The 5817-nt window shown below is 40.5% G+C and overlaps 1 long non-coding RNA gene across 1 annotated transcript in view; it reads left to right on the top strand.

Annotated features, from left to right (window-relative positions):
* LOC107835308 (uncharacterized) overlaps positions 1-4345 on the top strand; it is a 5425-nt gene extending 1080 nt beyond the window's left edge. Inside the window, exons 2-3 of the long non-coding RNA XR_001661119.1 lie at positions 3768-3769; positions 4334-4345. This is a non-coding gene — a long non-coding RNA (uncharacterized LOC107835308). The remainder of the gene's footprint in view (positions 1-3767; positions 3770-4333) is intronic.
* Positions 4346-5817: the final 1472 nt, after the last annotated feature.

The following is a 5817-nucleotide window of genomic DNA, read 5'->3' as shown; positions in this document are numbered from 1 at the left end:
ATGTTCCGTTTCCTGATTGGCTAAACAGTCTCTGCAGTTCTTCTCTGTCTGTGTGCCAATAACGTTACGGTATTTAAATATAAGTAATACAGCTTGGCCATTCAGGAGATGAAAGCTGAAAACTTTGAATGCCTGCTGGAAAAATCTGTGACCAGAATCAGCGCAAAACCCGACCGGAGGCTCGCTTGACGAGATCCATCGCTCTGCCGTAGATACAGCTGTGAATCTCGCGGGGCAAGTTGGAAGAGACGCTTTAATGACTCGACTCCGGATCACATTAAGGCCCGATTGAGGAACAGGTTTTGTTCTTTGTTTCAATGTGTAGAGTATTTAATTATGCTGTATAATAATTGTAAAAACTAAAGGTAACTACTTCGCGGATTTCACTTATCGCGGGTTATTTTCAGAACGCAACCCCCACGAAAAAACGAGGGATCACGTACCTTCAAATTTTTTGAACCCCCCAGGAAACTTACATATATCAGCCGCACAGGGCTACAAGCCGCTGGTATCTCTGCTGCTCTCAGTTTCCCATAAGGACCCAGCAGAGGGCTGCGTCCTAATAACTACTGGATATATTATGGGCGCAGTCTTTGGTCTCCAAATCCGGTTTTGTTCACGCCGAGTTTATGTGCAGCGGCTTTATTTCCCTCCTGTACTGCCAGATTGATACTCCTCAACTTAAAAGCTGCATCATATGAGTTTGAAAACATTTCTCCATCGTGCCTGCTGCTAGCATGTGGTTGTTCTAAATGAAAATTAGTGCTTATTCTTTGATTTCCAATTTTGACTTCCAATGATTCACTTCCTGCTAAAGAGCCCCCTGGTGGTTGAAGAAAAATCCACAGAAAAGCCGTATGTTCAAAGTGTAGGAAAAAAGTAGCAGCTTATAGTCCGGAAAATACAGGAGGTGAAATTGGATAATTTCCACGGCACACCTGACGATCACTCACGGTACACTAGTGTGACGCGGCATAGTGGTTGAAAAACACTGTCTTAATGTATCACCTGAAATTATTGAGACAGTTATAGTCGATAACCGATATGTACTGATATTGTATGCATTATGTTACAGGTCCCGGGTGTCAAAACTGTTGTAACAAAGTTGACACACAATTTTAGCACTTGAAGTTTCGGAGCTCACTCCAAAGGTTCAGCCTCAAAATGCATGTAAAAGAGAACAAGTGTCTGTCCACAGAAATGGACCGTAAAAGTGTTGGAGTTTATCCGACCTACAATACAACCCCTATTTTGGGAAAAGGACACTCAATCTGCTTTAACAGCCAACACTAAAAAGAACAAAACAAAATAAAACTTGTCCAACATGTTGATGTTGAGATTTAATGGCCCTCAGAGCGAGCCAACGCCAACCTCGCCTGAGAAAACCAGCCAAACGGTGCACAAAACCTAACTACACGACCTATTCTGGTTAATCAAGATGTTAAGTATCCCACACGGTAGCCTTGGTGCTTTTCCCCAACCACATACTGACCTGAAGAGAAAATAAACAAAGGGTCAGCAATGACGACCAGCGCTGTTGTTAACTTCCAGATTGCGTTTGAGACAAACCGGAAGTCCATCCCAAAACCAACCTGAAAGCAACGCCCCTCAAACAAAGGTTCCGCTTCGCCATTACTGCTCCTGTCCCCACCTCAGGAAAGCACTATAAATACAGGCAGATTAACATGCCGAACTGCAAATGATTTAAAAAAACTAAATACTGTGGTGGCATTTTTAGGTGCACCACACATGAATGATTTACTAATATCTAACTCAATATAATGATGTTTTGATCTACACTGTTGCGATATCACTCGTGACATAATTGCCACTGTTGTACATCTTAAGAAATACAATTTATACTTTTTTTTCCCCGTCATGTCATGTCTGACTATTGTTATAACAATTACAGACCTTATTTTTTCAGGTTCACTTGGAGCTGGAAATGCTGGAATTCTCCTTTAGAACTTATGTTAAATTGTATTAAGATCATTAAATGGAACATTTTCATATTAAAATTAGTCAATTGATAGGTTAGTGTCAATCCCTCAGTCGATAGCCTGTGGAGATGGTATGAAGGATTGCAGATCTGTGGAAATTGGCAGATTTTATTAAGAAAACATTTTAAAAATGTATGCTTTGGAATTAAATTTTGTTTCAAAAGTAAGTATGTCACAATCAGGATTTGTTAATTCTCTGTCCAATACTTTCTCAAAATGTATATGCTTCTGTTTCTCATGAAGTTGAGGTGATGAGAGAGAACGCAGACGGAGCCCAGGGTGAAGATGAATGATGAAGAATATTTAATAACGGGAAGCTCACAACAGTCCAGGAACTGGCAGCACGGCAGAAACGGAGGCTAAGCTCATTCCGGTAGCAACCATAGCAGCTGGAACTAGAGCTAACGTCGACTCAGGACTAACAGTCCAACTGAGTAGACTGACTAGCAGACAACAAACGACATACGACAAGGATCTGACAAGAGACAGAGACAACAGGTGGACTTAAATACACAGGGAGTAATCAGGGGAACTAGACACATGTGGGAAACAATTAGGGAGCAGACAGGACAACACAGAGACTCAGGGAACAGGATCACAATAAACAGAAAAAACCCAAAATAAACACAGAAAACTCAAATCCTAACACTGTTAACTGTTTGCATATAGAAGTGGAGGTTTGCAAGGAGAAAACATATTCTTGCTTAGAAAAACATGAAGGTAATTAATTATTATTAATTAATGTTTTTTTATAAATAATCATTCATTATTTATTCAACGGTTCCCATGGAACGCAATGACTTTCAGCTCACTTAACAGCCGGACAAGTTACTGGTTTTGCTGAAAATAGAACATCAAAGTCATATTGACATAATGAGTGACTTCCTCTGGACTCTTTCCACCTGGAGACGATATCAAAATCACTAGGATCTCCATGGATTATGGTTGGGCTCAGAAAGAAATGCAGGTGTTGTGAATGTTAACAGAAACAAGAAAGCTGGAGAGGTCTGCAAGCCAGTCTGAGTAAATAAACTTATAAACCACCACTCCCCAGCCTACTCCTCAAAACCGCTAAATCCATCATCAGCATGCATGAAGAGGGGTTGCTTCCATCTACAAACAAATATGTCCTTGGTGACAGTTGCAGAATTTATGTCACACAAGAATAAGACTGAACCATCTCCTCTCTACTTCATGGAGCCTGTGTGAAGGGTTCAGACCATCAACACAAGAAAGTGCTGCAGTAGTTCATCAGAGCAACCGAAAAGATCATGGGCTGCCAAATGTGCTTTCCTATCCAGGAAATCTCCAGCTCTCGATGCCTCTCCAGAGACTAGACCAGGGGTGCTCAAGTCCAGTCCTCCAGAGCTACCATCTTGCAACTTTCAGATGCATCCTTGCTCCAACACGCCTGAATCAAATGAAAGGCTCTTTACCAGGCCTTCTCAGAGCTGATCCTGGTCTGTTGGAGTAAGGGTGCTTCTAAAAGTTGCAGGATGGTAGCTCTCAAGGACTGGACTTGAGCACCCCTGGTCTAGAGCATCATTAAAGTGAGCCAGGAAAAAATGAACATGTTGGCCTAAATATGTTGTAATTTTCCTATTAACTAAAAAATTACTGTTTGTGATACACCAAAATTCATAATTACTTAAAAAATGCATATCTTTTGTTATATTTTTCACTCATGGAGGTCGCCATTTTTTCAACCAATGGGTTGACATACTGGCATCTACAGAGTAAACACAGGAAGGTTAACTACCTAACTAGTTGTTTTTCATATTGCGTTTGACTAGTGTAATTTTAGATAATGCCACACCGTGGCTGAAATGTTTCCCCAAACACAGTTGAGGGAGAGAGATAGTTTTTAATGCTCTCTTAGTGCAGGTTTGTGCCATTAAAATTTTTGTTTTGCCCTGTGACTGAACCTACAATGGACAGAGGAACAAGACCATCCCAGATATGGTAGCTTATGTAGGCTACTTTTGAGAAAGATGGACACAACAAAACAAAATGAGAAATTATGAATCATATCAGAATATGCAAAATATCTGGCATATAGCACTTATGTCAATATTTAAAATGGTATTCTAAACAACTGTTGGAAGATGTCAGTGATTTTACATTAATATAGAAAGTGAACTTAAACATTACAGCACTAACAGGCAGTGGTGTATATTTTAGCTACCTGTGGCTAAAGCTGCTGCAAGCTGGCTTACTTTCCAGTCAGAGGCTGTTTCTTTTATACACAATTGAGAATGGTAAATTGATAATGACTGATAATGTTATCACGGCTAACTAACACATAAATACTGCTATTAATAAGGGCCTATTAGCACAGGATTTGCTAATTAAATTAGGAAATGCACATCTGAACCATGAAGTAAAAAACATAAGCTCCACACCGATTAGAAAAGGAATGGGAAATAAAGAATCAAAACTGACTTTTGGTGTAATTTTGATTTGAAGTTATTGTGTTAATAGTATCACTTACCTGTGCAGCAGGGCTATTTCCTGACTAATATCATCGAGTTCCTTGATGCCACTGAACTCCCCTGAACCCACTGAACTAGAGCTGTCCTGTCAATACAGAAACATAAAAGAAAGGGGTAAGAAGCTTTGGAAAGTGAACTTTGATCATAAAAGAAAACAGATGATTAAGACGCAGTAAACGATATAGGGACTAAGTGACAGAAACGGAGATAAAGAATGATTATTAATACAGCAGGAAACAAGCAGTACATATCTTTTTATCAATAGTTGGTCACATAGGGGCAGGAACCGCATTTGTCCCACCAATGAATTTCACCGCAAATCCTAAGCAATGCCGTGTGGAACTTTAATGCTCTGAGAGTGATGAGAACTTTGCATATTGCGATGGAAAAATATCTCGGGGTGAAGCCCCGAGATATTTTTCAAAATGCATAAACACAATCAATTTAATATGACATTTAAAAAACAAGCACTTTGCATCTATATTGAGGGTCACTGCAGAAAAAAAGATATGCAGAGTGGTCAGACAGCAAGTAGTGCAACGCACCATTCCCAACACTCACTCGAATAATCATGACAGTCAGAAAGCTAAGTAAATAACCCGGAAAATAATTTACACATTATTAGTTAGTTGTTTGTTTGTTTTTTGTTGTTGTTGTTTATTTGGAGGCTTACTGCTCTTTCTGTATGCTAAATGTGACTCTGCAGTGAAACTAGCTAAATATGAATAAGGTGACTTTTAAACAGTCAAATCTAGTCAAAATGTTTGCCATAAAGAGTAGAAACTAAGCAGACATTGTCGCTTCACTTCCTCCTCCTCCTCCTCCTCCGGATGTCTCAGACACATCACCTGGAAATGTGTAACCCACATTTAAATATGACTTTATAAACATAAAACAAATTAAAGCCGCAAGCGGCGTTGGAGGCCCTCGCAGCAACGCGCGCCGAAGGCCGATTGGCAACTGTGGGGGTACCAGCACCGCCACCCTCTCGCCACCGCCGATGCTGTCGCGCAATTCCCACAGCTACCTGCCAGGCGACACACACCTACATCTTGGAAGGGGGCGTGGCTAAAGTGATGTCACCAATTGAATGTGATGAGCTCTCCTCTGTGATGATACTAATGAATTTTGATGCAGTTGGGAGCTTCTTTGGGGAAGTTATTCCATCTTGATGTTTCATGGCGAATGGTCAGATTTGAGGCTTGGGCACGCCCACATGCTTTGACATAGGAAAATTCCTTTGATAACTTTTGACCCTCAAAGCCTCAAGACTGTGCTGACTGAGTTTGAAGCCTGGATCTCAAAAGCTCTAGGACGAGTTCGCT

The sequence above is a fragment of the Poecilia formosa genome, unplaced genomic scaffold (assembly GCF_000485575.1).
Source record: "Poecilia formosa unplaced genomic scaffold, Poecilia_formosa-5.1.2 Scaffold1528, whole genome shotgun sequence".
NCBI classification, from domain to species: domain Eukaryota; kingdom Metazoa; phylum Chordata; class Actinopteri; order Cyprinodontiformes; family Poeciliidae; genus Poecilia; species Poecilia formosa.
Note: the sequence above shows the minus strand (reverse complement) of the source record. Positions and strands in the feature narration are given on the sequence as shown.